At 41.1% G+C, this 18,793-nt stretch overlaps 1 protein-coding gene and 1 non-coding gene across 3 annotated transcripts in view; one reads left to right on the forward strand and one right to left on the reverse strand.

Annotated features, from left to right (window-relative positions):
• Positions 1-18,793, reverse strand: part of LOC120950050 (protein dead ringer) — a 107,098-nt gene that overhangs the window by 80,779 nt on the left and 7,526 nt on the right. The gene's annotated exons all lie outside the window — the stretch shown is intronic.
• Trnak-cuu (transfer RNA lysine (anticodon CUU)) lies at positions 5,290-5,362 on the forward strand. Its single transcript has one exon. It is a non-coding gene; the product is annotated as a tRNA-Lys (tRNA).

Consider the following 18,793-nt stretch of genomic DNA (forward strand, 5'->3'; position numbering starts at 1 on the left):
GAAGAGGGGGGGGGGGGGGGAATGTTGCGATGACAGCGACCGAACGATATGACAAGATGCTTTTGATCAAGCAGCCGGGAGTGTTAATGGGAGGCGTGCTGATGAAGCTGTTTTAGCTCTCACTTTATGATGTGACAAAGAACTGTTTCGTCGAGCTGGTTTAAGAGTTTTTCGGGGGCTATATTGCGATGGGATCAGTGTTGAGGTATTTTAAATGTATTTTTACTTGTTCGAAATTGTGCGATTGTAATGGCAATTTATTAAATAAAGATAAATAAGTAAGTAAGTAAGTAAGTAATGGCAATTTAAATACACTTGCTTATGCAAAATGTTCACCATAGGTGTTTCATTTCTATTAACAGATTTAACTTTCCTTGTTTGATTTGAGGTAGTTTATACTCTTTGACAGTCTTAAGTTTAGTAAAATCATACGCGTTCAAATCGTTTCATACACAAAGCATTGTTTTCTATATGGTGTAACGTCCTGCACGGACATGCCGGCCTATCGCGACTTTCGAGACTTTTTCAACAATACCACGCAGCCGGATAGTCAGCCCTTGCTAAGGGGAGACGTTCCATTCTAGCCTTGACCCATGACCCATGACGAAACCGTCTCTATGTTTAAAAATATATCATTTTACTAAGCCTTATATTTTTGATTTTTGTACCAGACACATTTTAAAAGTATCAAAGAAAAAAATTTACATAAAAAATAAAAATGAATTTGTTTGCGTTGCTAGAGATTAGAAAAAATAGTGTGATAAAAGAATAATTGTTCTCAAGAATGACTCATTAAAAAATTGGTGGTTATGTCAACTGCTGTACGTGAGTACTTCTATGAATCTTAGGTATCGGAATCGACCAGTGACTATTACAATCGAAATGAGTAACTCTAACTCTGAAATGAGTAACGTACAATAAGTTAATACTTAAATGAAATAGTTTATGATTGAGTTGATATATTCGCATATGATGCCTACTCGTTAGGCTAAAAAGATTTTTTGTATTCAGAAGTAACGGCTTTTTTTCTTAGGGTTTGCATGGCTAGAAAGATAAGACATCATCATAAACCGTAACAAATTATTGAACGATATCGACACAAAATACCATCCTATCTTCGAACACAAATTATTCGCCAATGATTAATACCGCAAACATACCCTATTTCACACCAAATCATTAAAACCGTCCCGACCCACGAACCGACACCTCAACAATCCTGTGATGATGGCGCAAAGCAACACGTACGTATCCAATCTGGGCTTTACCGGACATGGGTGCGTCCATTTCCATTGAACAGCAAGATCAGCAACATGCTCCGTTTCATTACATAGCGGGCAGTGAGTCTTTTCTCTTCCCTATCCAATGGTTTTTTTTGTCTTCTACTGTCACACCTTATCGTGCCTGACTCATCGTAGCCGAGGACTGGTACCATCTAGCGGAAGCGGCGTTAAAAGAAGACGCATTGTATTTATTGATTTAACAGACATTTAAATGAAGCCGAATCTGTACCTCCCCGTTCCGCATTCGAACGTTGACGTTGGAGCGTCCTCCCCGGGTTGTGATGATGGGAGGATTTGTGTGTTTGACGCACTTCAAAATAACCCTTTCTGACGCCACAACGGAAGTGGGATAATAAAAATTCACGTTTCCCCAGATACACCATTGGTGGGATGATATTGATCGAGAAACTCGCTAGTGATCGGAAACGGGTTGAAGTGGACAGGAAGGGCGAATAATAATGGTAAAAACGCTCAAAACACACAGACACACACCCACAACGGCACAGCCAATTGGACAATGCTTGTAAAACGTTACCGCAAACACACGATCCGAATGTCGGAACACTCGAGAACAGTGAGCAGCAGCCGCAACAGTGAAATTTCCATAGCATTACAATATGAAAGCAAATTGATCTTCGATCTTGGAAGAGCGTGGAAGAAATGTCAGCTTTTGGAAGGCGCTCTGTAGCTTCCGCGACGCTACAAACGTTCTAAGGCACACACGTTTTTTTACGGCCGTTTTTTTGTAATGAAATTCTTTTCTTAAGCAAATAACGCCCCAGCCCTGAGGGAGGAAGAGACATAATTTGCTTTGATTTTTCTTCTTGGATATACATTTTTCTACCCTCCCGAATCGGTGCACCTTCCCTTTGTCGATCATTTAACACTTCTCCACTATCCGCTTTCTTTAATATTCGAGACTACTTCCTCCTACCCAACCGATCCGAGGGTAATCTTCGTGGAAAGGAGGAAGAAATAAAGCACAAGACAAGCCTTTCGTTGAACGGATTCGTGTCATCGGCATCAACCCACGCCCTGTACGATGGCATCCCGACTCGCGGCACATCATGGTGCATCATCAAAGGGAAGGAAACAGGAAATTTGAAAATCAACACAAGTACAATCACTCTTCGCTCTCATGTGTATTGTATGATGAAATATGACAAACTTGCAATATTAACAAAGAATGTTGAAGATGGTACAACCATGCATTATGAAGGTGGACAAAAAGTATTGAAAAGTGGAAAATTTGGAAAATTACAACTTTAATCGCAATACAAAACAAAAATGTTCAGTAAATGTTACCGGTTCCAAAAAACAACGATTTTTTTATGTTTAACTGATCAATAATGTTCCGCCTATCCCGAAACGACAAAGCTGACACAAGGGATGGTTCGTTTATGTCGTTTTTTTTTTTGTTAAAATGGACACATCACGAAAGGATTGACCACTTCACATCATCTCCGGGCTGCTCCGAAAATGTAATGTAAATATTAGACCTAGAAGAAAAGATAGAGCCCGAACAGTTCAACAAGTGTTATTTATGCCCCGGAGATTCCGATCCCGTAGCAATACCGAGAGGGCAACATAAAAGCCCGCCAACAAAGACGCCAATCCTCCTGAAGCGTCGGCAGGAGTGCCGGGCCAGGGGCGCTGTTTATTGGTTTTATAGTTCGGTTTGGTGTTTCGCACTTGTTTGGATATCTCGTTTAGATTTCCTCTACTTTACCGTCCAATAGGGGGAAACGAAAAAGTGATTCAATTCCACGCTTGAACAAATATTTTGTAAGAAATACATTAATTGCTTAAACAAATCGGATTTCAGGAACGGATAAAATAACAAACAGTTTCATTTATCTCTCGGTTTGTCTTAAATATGAATTTTTTGAGGCTGATGCCGGAACGTGGAGTGATTGATTCGTTCGCCAAACAAGGCAGTACAATTGTAAGGCGTTCGAGGTTTCATTTAAACAACTCAAAATGGAATTACATCTTTTAAAATATAGGTTTTGATTTTGGATTCTTTACATCTCCGGTATTTCTGCGGAGAATTTATTAAGCATCGATTTTGTTATTTAAAGAAACGTGTAGTCATCAAACTCGTGTGCTTCCCATTCATCTCGATGACACACACATCCGGCATCTTGTCTTATTGTCATCACCGCATTATTTATATAATCAATTTGACCGTTGATTTATCAAGCAAAAGAAGAGGTTAATTTTTTATTCAGTAGGGACAGCTTTGCGGTATTGCTTAAAAAAAAGGTTAATTAATAATAACAAAAATGCTTCTACTACATACACCTCTTCATTGCTTCTTATATGGTGGTCTATGTTTTACATCTTGCCTGCATTTGCTTGTGAAACTGATTAAAGATGCATACGGACATATTAAACCCTCTGTACGACTCAAGAAAGCTACTTTGTTGCATGGTGCAGTGTGCAAAAATGTTTGGCCCGCGTCAGTCCTCCATTGTGTTGTGACAAGCTGAAGTCATCTTAGGACATCGTTGCCGCTGCTTATTCCAGATTACTGCAGATGTTGTGCTTTCCATTTGCAATATGTATTACCATCTAGTCTGGAGAATCCTTCCAGCCAGAGCACTGCTGCTTCTAGGTGGTCCATCATAGATTAACATGCCTTCTTCCGTCCCAAGACTCTCCCCGGTTCATCCGTTTCCACACCTCAGCAGACCCTGCTTTATTACGTGCGATATAAAGCTTTATAGTTCAACCGTACGAAGTAGCCTCCAGCCAGCCGGTAGGGCTTCAGGCGATGGCTTACAACAATAAAGCATCCTCGGACGTGAAAAAAACACACAGACACGAGACAAGCGCGCACGAGGACGGCGGGATTGAAATGCATTATTACAAACAAGAAAGTCGACCCCTTGGGTTGAGACTCACCGCGGCCAACCCGTCCAAGAGCCTTTTAATATCAATGTGTGACTTTGGTCCGACTTTACCCGGCAGCCGGTCGGTTGGTTTCTGGCGGGGGTCATTCCGTCCGGCCGGATGGTATTGCATCGGTATTGCGCTCGATGCATCCCAGTCCAGGCCCGGCGAGCGAGCTCACGGACGATAAATACATTCGTAAGGGTAAAATCAATATTTGCTCGCTTATTCACGCAAAGCGTACAGCTTTTTTTTATTTATCATTCATTCGTTTTCTGCTGCTCCTACACACAACTTTCCGTTTCCTTGATCAAACGGACAACGATGATGATGATGATCAGGATAATGTAATGTGAAGATTTTATCCCGCTCCCAACACACACACACACACACACGGATGAACGGTGCTGCAAAGTGGTGTGTGGAGTGTGTTGGGTGCTTTAATGCAAACAACGCTCTAGCATAGGAGGTCGTGATTTGCTAAAAGAATTCTCAGCACCTCGCACAGGGCTAGGAGGCTCTCTGCTCATGTTCGTGCATGGAGCACATGCTAATGAACGATAATTATGACTTGTCTATAGAAGAGCATCGTGTTTTTAAATCTTTCTTCCATTCATTTGCATACACCTCGGGCAGATCAGCATTGCGCGTTGAACCACGTTAAGCTTGTTAGTGTAGCATAGCTCTAGAAAATAACTCTTTTTATACTGCATTTCATGCAAGTCGTGTTTCGATAGAGAATCACGTTTTGTCAGTAAGTCTAAATGATACATTATGACTTATTTTATTCGTCTTAAGACAACGAGATAATCGAATCGGTATTAAATAAAGAAATTTAACTAATCAAATAATAAACACCGATTATTGGAGCTATTTGAAAGGGTCGATCGATTATTTTGAAGCTGAGACGAATTTTCTAAGGTTTTTAAAACAATTTTCCTTCTGCGGTTAGCTTTCTAAGACAAAAGAGTCACAATTCGAAACAGCGAAAGTGCTGTTCCGACTACCATTTCCGCAGAATGCAATAGAATTACAACACACGATAGATGTACAAAAATAGACCCTGTACAAATAGAACCCGATAACATCATGGGCGCCCCTCTCAACAGATGCCCGGCTAGCTCAGTCGGTAGAGCATGAGACTCTTAATCTCAGGGTCGTGGGTTCGAGCCCCACGTTGGGCGCAAAGATTTTTTTTACATTATTATTTGTCTATTGCACAAAAGATTATTAATCCAGACTATGTGGTGGATTACATTTACGAAGAGAGGTTTTAATTCATTTCTTGCGCCTATGATCGAGAATGAAGAGTGACCTGGCCGTATCTGGCCGAATCTGACAATCTTATTGACGTAAAATGTATGTGAATTTGTAATATTTGAATTTCTTTCTACTAACGATGATGTAAAAAATATCCTATTTTGAAACCATCTTTATCCCCTCTAACGTTGCTATGCCATACTTAACCACACTGATTAAACAAACATTAAAATGGTTGTTTTCAAATCAAGTTTAATTAAGACAAATCCAAAAACCAAATTCCTTCCTTTACCCTTGAAAATCAAAACCATCCTTAAACAAACCATTATAATTCATCCAATTGATATCACTAACCCGCAAAGCTTGTTAGGAATCAGAAACGATACTGACCATTGATTGCAATGCGGGTCTTGTTATGTTTGCCAAACGAGCCTCTCCGTTTCATGGTGACATTTCATACCCCAATTTCTCAATTATACACCAGCAAAAGGCGCATTGTTTGGGAAAAGCGATACTGTTTACCGCAAGGCTTGATTGCCTATCCCAACGATCCTCGATGTTTGAACCCTGGGAGTAAGATATCCCTGATCTCAATCATCTGCAAGCCCTGGATATGGTAGAATACGTACCCCTAGATAAATTATTGCAAACCGACCAAAAATTGAATTGTCACAGAAAGGCTTCCCCACGCGATCTCGCCCTTGCACCGCAGTTCATGGGTCAATCAAACCGGACCGAGTAGCTAGCTCTACTACCCGCAACCCATACAATTACCAAATTTCGTAGTCGATCGATTAGGGGCACAACACGGCAATGCTTCCCAGAAACAAGGCGTGAAAAATGGAATCCGACCCATTTTCACATCCCCGATCGAGCGTTCATAATTCGTACCGGACGATTTTACCACGCTTGTCAACTGTCTGGACGCGGCCCCGGGGCACTGTTAATATGCCTACTTTTCCCCCACCCCCAGTGCGTCAGGACAGGCGCACTTTTCTACTCGTGGCTCGTGCGGGTATTTTTCCGAATGCCGAGCAACTTAATTAAAGCAAACTGTACTGGGACAGCAGCAGCAGCAGCTAGCGGAGGCGGTCCGGATTGGCGAGGTGCGGGCAACATTATGACATTATGATTTATGTATCGATCTGCTTTATACCCATCGAGCGTGTTCGTTGACCTGCCAGACAGGCGTACTGGTACGGAGCTAAAGGCAAAGTACGGTATGAAATTGAATCCTTCAAATCCTTCCGCTCGGAACCGGGACCGGCAAGACACTTTCGTTATGATATCATTCCGTTTCTGTTCCAGTAGGATACTGTTTCTACTACAGTTTATTGCGAAGAGGAATCAAATCGTCTTCGTTTGGCTTACCAACTACTCATGGCACCAGGGCGGGCGTACACAGTGTGTCTTGAGAGGCGCATTCTTGCGTGGCTTCCCTCGAAGGAAGCCCGCTAGACGCTTGTCTTTACGCCGAGACGGTACACCTGGCCGCTACTCGGTGCTGCACTGGTCCGCTCACGTTGACAGTCGGCCACGTTGATAGCAATATAAAAATTGTGGTGAATATAAACGTAGGAAATTCGATATTGCATATGGATTTTAATTTAAATGGAACGCACAGGGTGGAAGTGGGTGTCTTGGGGGAAGGTTGGGTATTAGTAGAAACTCATTCTATGGTACAGTTCCCGTAAGTACTTCGGAACGTGCCCAAACCGGTCAACGTTGTGTTCACGTTTTGCTATGAGCTCACATGAGCTGCTTTGGAACTCGATGAAATATGGTCATAGCACAGGAATGAAGCAAATGTACTTATACGAAATGCAATGGTGTGGAATTAATATCGTTCTTCTTCAGTTTTAAACGCAAACTTGGCGTAAAATAAAACTAAAACTACGTTTCATTTTGCTGCCAATGTGCTGGTTTATACCATTTGCATGGTAAAGTTTTAAAATCATTCTAATGTGTCATGTAATATTAATTAGAAATTGTACCACGAAACAAAACGATGAATATTTCATGTCCAGAATATAACCTGCTGGGGACTTTTATTGATTTTACAGTATTGAACGTGCTGCCCGATGGGTCGACATTTCCAAACAGAGCAACGCTACGTCGTCCTGCCCCTATCGTGCGCCTTTTCTGCATAAAATAACGCTACATACTTGCGCTCGCTTACAAAGTTGTGCCTTTTACGTAAATAAACCATAGCCGTTGCATGCAGCCGATGGGGCGGTACCGTCCTGTGATGCTCGGTAAAGTAGCACTCGATTTTGCGCAATTCAATACCAGGGTTTAGGGCGAACAAAGGCGAGAAGCACCATACTCGATAGGAATCGATTAGATTTTTAAAACAAGTTGAGCAAAAATAGATAACAATTGGTCAACTAACCAGCCTTTCTCTTTTGTTCTTGGCGTTATCAGTGCAGTCCGTTGGCACATACGGGGCGATGTTAAAATGGAAGCGAGCACTAAGCGAGGGATCCTGAGAAACTTAGTAGCTGACCGTAACGGTTGCGGTAATGATTGCACCCAAAATTAGCCACGGTTCGTTGGTCACGTTTCCTGAGCACATAATCACCAATCAAATGCCAAGCCATGCTTTAAAGGGGATTTGAACTCCGATATTGCTGTGAAAACAGTTACAGTATGAACATGTGAATGTAGGATTTTGTTTGTTTTGTAAACACTTTAGACCTTAATTTGAATGATAAAAACTTGTATCCTATGATGTAAAACTGCTGAACACGAGATGTTGGTCTAAATCGTGCACTAAGTGATGAAGGAATACACAAGTCTTATTAAGCAAGACAAAATTATAATAGCTTATAATGCTACCAAATTGGGTCCATAGAAACAAATTAAACAACAAACAAACAAATTAAACAATCAATTCGGACATAGATGCGCATACACGATTGCATTTTATGAAACAACCTTTTAAGACACCCTTCGTAAGTAAGCAAATAAGTAAGTAAGTAGTTTTGGTTTATTAGAATTGGTTTATAACAATATTTAACAAGTTTTACATTGGTTCCGATCAATTGACCTCTACTCAATAATCTTATTCAAATAACGCTTTAAGACAACCTTCAATGAAAGCAACTGCAACGGACTTTTCAGCCTGTGGTTGGTTCCAGTGACTAACGAGTCGATGAGGACTAAAATCACTTTACATCTTTATACAGACAGTGGTTGGTACTTATTTTTCATGATTGGAAAAACTGATACTAGCCACTATGTATCGAAACACTCGTGGGTGATGATGATGGTCCCACCTCCACCTCTACATATAATCAAGAAGGACGATCTTTTAGATTACTATTTTTACAGTGATTTTTATTTTTATTTTTTAATAAATCTGCTAGACGAATTTGAGTTCGTTTGATATTTTCGAATTAGTGCATCATAGATTTTTGCATATCATATGCATGTCAGATTAGATGTAGATTAGACTTATCAGAGGCAGAGATGTACCAAATCTGGTATTTTCAATTTTGATAAAAAAAAAATCCACGGTTATTTATCGGGTGAATATGGTATTTTCCCAAGTAAATTGTTGTTTTTTTCAATGGCGTAAAAGCTGATGTAATTTTTTGTATATTGCATGTAATTTGTATCTATTACTTGGCTACCGAGGCACAGTCCTCAACTTGTAGGACCTAATAAAATGCCCGTCATGGGCTCAAGCCTAGAATGGACCGCTCATCTTGATAAACCGATAATTTTGTTAAACCATCATCTATAATCATACGACTTAACAACAAGCCCGTAATGGGTTCATGCTCCGAATGGACCATGCCTCTAATCGACGGACTGACTGTGTCCTGCTATGGTAATCAATAAGTCACTGAAAACCAGCCCCCTTAGTGGTACAGTGCCAAAGAATGAGTATAAGAAGATCATCTATAACAATATAAGGGGAATGTCATTGCTCAAACCATAATTGTGCGACAACCATGATAATTTGCCATCTCGATGGTTGTGATAAACTGTATTGTTTTTTTTTGTGCAGCTACTCAAATTTGCTAAAACATCTTTCCACAGTTTTCCATTTCGTTTTTAACAACCGTGTTATGCAAAAACTCGTTTGAGTTAAATTTTTTACCAGATCCTGGTTACGTACCTTGATCTGATGGATTTTTTTTTTTTTTGAAAACATTGAACCTGCGTAAAAGTATATTGATAATTTTGTTTTAAATGAACTTTCGCAACAGATTTTTAATAAAAGTGAGCGTTTACAAACCTAGGTCACATTGCACGACATCTTAAATGGGAAAATAAAGGTGTCGTTGAAAATAGAATTAAATACATGAAATATGTTAGTAAAGAGACCATGTATTTGCCTAACCTGCGTAAAAGTATATTGAAAATTTTGTTTTAAATGAACTTTTGCAACAGTGATAATAAATTCTTAATAAAAGTGACAAAAATTCTATTAAAACGAAAATACCCAATATTTATCGGGGTAAAAACGAAATAAGGTAAAAACCCAAAAAATAAATACCGTGTAAAAAGATTTACCCACCGGTACAACACTGATCAGAGGATATCTACTAAGAATAACACTCACATTCAATTCATATATAACGGTGATAAGCTCCATTTAAGATGCAAATATAACTCTTTAATGTTAGCTGTCGGTCCTAAGCACTCATACTTGTCTCATACTCAAATGTTATTGAAGTAGTATTAAGACAGCCTTAGGTCACGATTGCTTCCATTTGCTAGCACGAAGTGATTCTTTGGTACATTAGCACATTCGCAATGTTTTACACGCTTGAATTTTAACATAAACAAAAACTTTTCTAATGGTTGGTAACGATTAAAGAAAAATGGATGTGAAAAGACGCATTCTACGAAAATGACAAGAACTTCAGGGTCAGAAATCAATTATTTGGAAATTTTCGTTCATCCCAGTTCGGCTCGATGCACAAAGCAAATCCAAACAATGTGCCTTTGTGTAATTGGCCAGAAGCGATTAAATGAGGATCGCACTAAAGCACCAGCGCTCATGTAATGGCAAACACGAGAAACTGGATAAACGTAACACATGGCCACCATTCTAGCGAATACCACGATAAACTCTTGGCCGATCCGCCGAAAGGAACGAACGGAACGGAGTGCCACCAGGAGGTTTGCGAATTTTAATGAATGCTTCAACGCATTATCATGCATCTTTGTGTTTGACGCGGATGGGGCGATAAAAGTTTCTCCTCTCGCTAGTCGCCACGCCGCGAAGTGCGTATTAGGTATGCGTCTCTGTGTGTGTGGAGATGGAGATTGTGAGGATGTCTTTGGCTGGACAACTTCGCAACAGCGATCCGGGACGATCGAAACCTCCCGGCTGTCCACTGGCCAGGGTTGCCAGGGTGTAAAATTGTAATAAAACTAAAGTGGTATGCCCGCAGTATGCTCGCTCTTTTTCTCTCTCACTGCTATTATATCTCCTTCTCACTCGCCTGTTTTCTTCCCCTGTTGTTTATAACCACCTCTCCCCCCCTCCCCATTATGCATGGTAAATGCATCCCCTGCACTTCTCATTGATAGACCACGCCTATTTGTAATTTAATTTTTATTGCCTGCCCTTCTTCACTTTGCACGGCACACGGTGCTGTTTCACCGGTCGCTGACGGCAAGCTGGATGGCAGAAGAATGGAAGGGAATAAGGGAGCGGCTGCAATCATCGGCCGTTTGTTGCAGCTTGCCACACCGGTGGTGTGTGCATACAAACGCAACCGCTCTGTGCTCTGGCTGCCGGGAAAAAGGACGATTGTTGCTTGCCCTTTCCTACACTCGCTCAAGCTGCACACAAAGCTGGTCAATTTCTCCACCGTTGCTTTTCCACTGATAAATGCGGCTTTTTACGGCTCCTGGCAGACACACAGACACACTCACAGACGTATGCACACTGCACCACTGTGAGCAAAAAACGCACGCAGAAAGGAATCGGTCGGCTGATTAAAACGGTGGAGCTCGTACCGGGGGGATGAGTGAGCGGGGAAAATCGATGGAATGCCTTTAATTCCGCGACCCGAAGCGGCACTCATTTTTAATTTCCGACCATTTCCGGTGGTAAGGTGCCTCCGTTCGAGCTTCCTCCGAACCCCCCCCCCCCCTCCCATTGGGTCACCCGGTTAAAGCCGTGCTACTAGGACTCTGGAACCTTTTGCCCACCCTTTAGCGCTCGTAAACGGCAGAACAGGGTAGAGAACAATTACAGGCCGTTGGCTTTTGCAGTTTTAATTTTCATTTTGCTAATTTTTTCCCCCGATTTCCACATGCGTCCATTCTCTCCGCACGTTGCCTAACGCACTCCATGTAACGCTGGTCGGTGGAAACAAGGGGCAGTAAAGTTAAAAGATTATAATTTAATATCTACAGCCATAAAATACGACTCACGTACAAAAGTGCTTGGAGCTTCTAATGCGAAATAAAACAATTATTTCACAAGTTTTGGAAGATCAAGTCTCTAATATTGTTTAATTTTCATATTCTGTTATATGAAAATGTTTCATTTTTCTATGACATTAAAAAAGATAAAAAGCTTTCTACATTCATATAGATAGTGTGACCTAAATGAGTGTGTCTGCAACAACCGCCATTTGGCCGCCTTTGCCTAAACTTTGCTCTTTCTTCGCTTCTTCACTACAATCATCACGCTGTAGTAGCAGTAGTAGTAGTAGTTGAGCTACCCACAAACTCATTGGGATGTGAAATTTCCTAATTGAATCGGGTCTCTTTGCTCGACGGTCGATACTTTCCCACCATTTCATCGCATCCCCGGAACGCGCAGCCAACCACATCATTGTTAACCAAACCGAACGATTCATCAGCGCGTCAAGCATCTACTTGAGGTTCGAATTCTATTAGCAATCGATCATCAGACGCTGAATGCTCTCTGCTTGGCGCCCTCAATCCACCGGTACCGACTGCTAAACGGTGGAGGCATTTTCGGAGCATGGTGATGTTGCACATGATGATGATGATCGTGATGAGGTTGGGCAGATGAAAATGGCTCACAGCAACAAAGGCCAGGTGGCAATGGGATGGCATTGGGCGTTACGCAAGTGACCCACCGATTTTCACCACACAAACCACGAACGATATCGCCCACAAAACCGCTCCAATCGGTTTATCTAATTGAAGTGAAAAACCACAATATTCGTCATCGTCTTTGGAAAGGGCGAGTGGGGGAAATGGTGGGATTGGATTGTGGCGGTAGGGCGAGGATGGATCGTAAAAGTTGACATTTACCATGACATTCAATGCCATTACAAATTTAAATAATTGTCGTAAAGTGTGGAGCATAAAGGGATGCTGAAAACCAGTTGGATTTTGAAAGTGTTTGTCGTGAATGTACAAAAGTATTGCAATGAAACAGAGTAACTGCACAAGCTGGAAAATAAGAATTATAAATAATTAAAATAACACAAGTAAATAAACAGAAAACAAACACAACCAAGGCGGTTTTTTTTACTTAAATAGAATTTGGTAGTTACCGTTTTGATTCAAATTATGGACAGCTTCAAATTCCGAACATTTGGCATGTTTTTATAGAATTTCTTCATATCCCTGATCTTGGCCATACCGTTTTTTTAATTTAAAATAATTACCATGATGTACTAGAATAATTTAAAAATGTGTCTGACCCCTAATAGGCCCTAATGCTACAGTAAATAAATATTTAGGCAGGCATTCCTAGCAGTTTTGCTTCAAACCGACACCAGTGTAATATCGTCTATAACACTTATTAATTTTGTCCAGATACATTGAAGTGCATCGGAATCCATTGTATAACCGGAATCCATTGTGAACCTGATAACAACAGTGTTTTATCATATTATACTCTGTATTTCTTTAAACCCTGTTTTTCATTCTGTCAGGAATCCGAAGCAACATTTTTTATCTTGTTCGAAATTTCGGCCAGACGAAGCAAATTGTGATTAAATTACTTTAAAATATGTTTATAGGATTAAAGTTAATATTTTGAGGCTGTCCGGATTTCGAATCAAAACGTCCATTATTTGAGACATGAACTTGAAACTATCCGGAACATTACTCAAAATATCCTTGCAATTTTATGATTATTTGCAATGTTTCGAGTAAAGAAATCTTTTTTTTTTCTAAAATATAGAATGTAAAGTAAGGAAGAAAACGAGTAAGTAAGTAAAGTGAAACGCATACAGCGGTTTGGTCAATTAAAATTGAATGAGTAAGAACATATTAAATGACAAAAATGCCTTAAGTGCCCGTAATTCAAAGGAATACGGTGTATTTTTTTAAAACAAAGTGTACATTAATTTCTGCTGCATTAGAATTATTTTCAATTGCATTTCATATCCTATTTACCTTTGCTATTCTTTAACTCTTTAGATATTACATCGATACTTGCTAATATTTTCAATCTTAAACTTCATGGCTTAGTTATTTTCTTAGTTACTAAGTTTTGGGCTAGCCGTTTCTATCCATTAATCTTAAAAATCTTTGGCTAACTTTTACACCTCATACTTAATATTTCTCAAAAATGTATTAAACATATTGTGAATGTCATAAAATTGCATAAATTTAGTTACTGCTACTGCTGCTTTTCCTCGCGGCTATTTAAATAAGTTGACAAGATCTTCCAGTTCCCAGCCGTTTTAAATTTGGCCCACATCTTTGTTGCCCATTTGCAGCTGGTCATTTCACCATATCGTCCGTTTTCAGCCACCATAAACCACGGTCACCAACCGCCTGTGGAAACGTAATCCTACTAACAAACTTCCACCGACAGATAAATGGTTGAACGAATTTGTCACCAGACCTGCATCTGCACTGGCTCTGAATATATGACGGGTACAATTTCGCCGGCACGAAAAAGCCGACCAGAAAAGTGTCCTCAATTTGCGATTGTCCAACGGCAGCTTCCAGACAGGCGATCGCCGCCCGATAACCAGCCTTGATTGGTGTCGGTTGGGCCACTGCTGGTAAGATTGGTGAGAAAATGCAGGGCGTGTGAAAAAAAACCAACCATCCAACCGACCGAGCTGGACCACCGCGCAGTGGAAATTCCACCGCCCTACGGTGGGAAAAAAATATTTTTCCGAGTGTTCCAAACGTAACGAAATCCTTCACAGTCCTTGAGTCTCACCCGTCCACGAGTCGCCCAAGCCCATCGCGTTCGCTTTGATAAGTCGCAATTGGCAAACCAACCTTTCAGGCGGCTGCTGTCTGCTGCAGAATGCACGCACGCTCTTTGCCCGCAACTCTCCCGTCTCGTGCGTTCATTGCTTAGCTGCGTGTGCGCACCTGTGTACGCACCGGAGCGTTGGTTTGTGACCTGTTCCAATTTCGATTCCGGCAGGCAGGCAGGCAGGCCCGGCCAATGGAAACCAATGGAAGTGGCTTCGAATATGTAACCGATCGATAATTACCAACGCTCTTTCTCAAGGGTAATTACGCGAAGTGGTCATTCGCCGTTCCCTTTCGCCCAGCTCATCGGGCGGCCCCCGCCATCCACAACAGGCCATTTCCGACGTTGATCGGTTTCCACCGCTCCCAAGATATGCTGATGAGAGGAATATTAATCCAGTAGCCATCGTCCCATTTTGCGTTTTGCTTCCCGCGGTACTCCACTTTTCCGTCCGGACCAATGGTTTCACACACACACACAGTTGTTGCGTTCGGTTTGCGCCAATAATTATCTTCCTGCTCTCCTGCCTTTTGTATCATTCATTCATGTTTAGCGGAGTTGACTGCAGTTGGCGATCAATTAAAGTATTCGCAATTTTAGTACGTGCGATAAAACGTATTACAATACAAAAACATAATAGCGAACATAGGTCAAACAGTATCAATCAATCAACTCTTACTGAGCCAGGTGGGGAAAAGGTAAAGTAGATAAAAACGGACATCAAACCGTACACACGTCAAGGCAGGTAACGTCTAAGACAAAATAGTATAGGCTAAACCAGTACCCCACCACCACCATCAGAGTGTCACACGCTGAGGCCCAATTTCCCGTTGGCTGCTGACGCGCGAGACAGGCGCCCCGGCCTGCCGATGATGGTTGCCATCATAAAATGATGCTAATTTCTCCGGCGTATCAATTAGCTACAATCACTTCCGTCTACGAGCGAGTGAGCGATTAACTTTAAACGGTTTGTCTTCGCTAAGGCCGCGCGGTGTCATACCCAGGGATGGCTGCCGGTAGCAAACGCTGGCAGAAGCAAAAAAAAAAAAATAAAAGGCCCCAATCGCGGAAGGTGCCATGGAGTATGGGCATCCTCTGGGGAAATGGGGTGGGCAATGGGTGAAGGAGAAGGTGGTACCGGGGGCTGCAAATGGCCGATCGGTGCAGAGATTGTGAAACCACGACGTTAGCTTAAACTACCGGTAACGGTTTACACATTGTAGTGAGCAGGGTCTGTGTTTTTTTGTTGTGTTGTTGTTTGTTCCATCGTGAAAATACACTCGGTATTGAGTTATTTGCTAATTTTCTACGTTATTTATTGCACTTCGCTGTGTTGAAACACGTATTTGCCTTTATACACAATCCTGTCAGAGGTTTTACATGTTTATCTGCTGTGTTCCGTGTAGGTTTTGCTGTAGCACTAGGCCGCGATAGTATGGAAAGCTGTCAGGGATGCTGATTTTTACCTATCATTTCGATACTTTTTAATTCTTGATCGATACTACTTAAACAAAACGGAAATGAAAGAATGTGTATACCAACGCATTAATTAAAGATAATAATTCTCAATTAACTCGTAACGTAACGTAAAGAAACAGATTTCATATTGTAAGTACATACAGTGGCGGTCACTTAATGTCGGACACCTTATATTTTCTAATATTATCTGAATTTGGAGCCATGCTTTATCGATTGACCTCTCGAACCAATTGATTGATCGATTGCTTAAACGATTTTAGAACCATTTTAGCAAATGTTAATAAGCTACGTGGTCATTTTGCTTAGAAATTTAGACTGTCCACCGAAGTGGACCGCTTGAATTCCATACCTTTTTATTTATGCATAGTTTTCATGGATTTTTCAAGATAACGGTACGATTTTTTGCCTGAGCATAGCTGTAGAGTGTTCTCAAAGACGTACTAATAAATTTTTCCGATTAGTGGTCTAAAGAACTGTTCAGGGTGCCCCAAAGTCAGATAATTTGGGGAAACATAAGGTATTCGATTTTAGATGGTCGCCACTATATTTAATACTTCTTGCGCTTCATGCAAGTTCATCATATAAAAAAATAGCGTTAGACCAGGGGACCGCGGACTAAATACAGCTTACCTCAACATTAAAGGATTTGTTTGATTGTGAAAGATGGGATGAACCTGTTCGTATACAAATTACTGAATATTTTTTAGTTTGACATTTCATAATCGGACTCTAACTTTTCCTGCTTTGACTATAGTCAACTGGATTAACGAACTAATCACAGTGGTCGAACTCGAGGTTAAATTTTCCTTATGTAACACTAACGTTCTATTCTATTATTTTCAAAGCGAACTTTCCCATACAAATAAATAAACTAAATTCATCATCTCGACGTCGAGACGGTTCGATTATAAGAATATAATACGTCTGAGTATCTCTAATCGCATTGTTTGGTATCATTTATTTTGTTTGTACAATTGTATGATATAATAAATGAAGCGCAAAAAAATTGCATTCTCAAGGACCGCAGCTATCGATCATTCACTACATTTGATTCTTTATCTTTACGGATTCAAAATTTTGCCGACCGCTGCGTCAGATTGTTAAATAAAATAATATTGACATTGAAATTGACCAAACTATCAAATGGCTTTTTATTCTCTATCTTTGGTGCTTCCCAGCAATGTGAAAACCATTCAAAATGGTGAGTGTGTTTTATTTATATTAATAATCATCAATTTATTTTCAAAACTCTAATCTAACTGATTTATGAAATCTTCACGTAAAATAGTGATTTATACACTTCAACGTTGAAGTCAAAGTACTTGTTCAATTTTTAATTTAAGTACTTGCCTTGAACAATGTCTTGAATTATTTTAAAATTTGCTATTACAAAACAAAGTATGATGGTAGAGCCTAATTCTACTATGACATACTCATCGCTCAACTAGTCCAAAAATTTCAAAAATGATGCATGATTTGTTTTTTTTTTTATTTTGCTCACTAAATAGCGAAAATGATTATTAATTAGAACAGCGAAAATTACACATCGGTCGATGATAGCGTTCGAAAGAAAATTCACTCAACTCTACAATCACAGTCGCAGATAGGCACGCACACCCACCAATCTCTTATCAGTCAGGTGTGCGCACCCATCACGGCTTAAGTATGATTATTTTTGCTTCAATTCCCCCCCCCCCCCCCCCCCCATTACCACCCATCCGCACAACAACCACAACAACTTCAGCACCTGTCGAAGAATCGAAAACTGGTCGGGAAAGCATAACTAGAGCCGTACGCGTACGCCAACCCAACTCCCATCTCCGCGCACAGAAAACCTGCGCGATGATAATTGCCATCGCTCGGGTAAACAACGGCGAAAGAGGGTGGGGGGGGGGGGAGGGCGAACAAAAAAAAAACATCACACTACCGCACTACCACAGCGCAAGACTAGCGTTTTTCATTCGCGCTGCATACGCGACCACAGCATAAGAGACCGGCGCCATTGCAAACTGGCAGCCATGGCCGCAAATGGTTGTAATCATTTCGTTACCTTTGTTTTTATTATTACCGTATTGGCAGCTTCTATCCACCCCCCTCCCCCTACCATCCTCTCGCTCTCTCTCTCTCTCTCTTCCCACAGCCACAAACGTTAATTTGTATTAATTGCTGGATAATTGTTTTGAATTAATTACCGCGGATATTGTGTACACCCCGTGCAGAACAGGCAAACACGCACTGGAGCTCGTACAAACCGAACCACCACCACCACCAACGCCAGAGGAGGAAGAAGGTCTGGCACTAGATACAAGAGGGAGGGACGACTAAGCAGTGTAAAACGCAAACAAAATCCCAGCAGGCCTTGGATTGGCATTTCGAATCCGATGCAGACCGTCGTTTTTTCCCTTCCACACAATCAGCCTCGGACGCGTTTTCCTCGTTGAGGAGTTTGTTTTTCCCTTTTCATTTTCGTCTACACTTTCGTCTTCGGTTTGGCGGCTCCAGCAACAACACAAAAAAAAACTGTTCCAAGAAGGGCGTAGATTGCGTTTTTTTGACCAATCTATACGACGCTCGCCCCTATCGTCTCGTCTTGAGCCAACCGTCTCGGTCACGCGGGCGATAACGGCTCCCTTTTGCTTATCCGGTGCACTCTGCACTACTTGCACAATAGTTTAGAGCGGTGCGCTGTGGTGTGCAAACT

Source organism: Anopheles coluzzii, chromosome 2 (genome assembly GCF_943734685.1).
Source record: "Anopheles coluzzii chromosome 2, AcolN3, whole genome shotgun sequence".
In the NCBI taxonomy this organism is placed as follows: Eukaryota; Metazoa; Arthropoda; class Insecta; order Diptera; family Culicidae; genus Anopheles; species Anopheles coluzzii.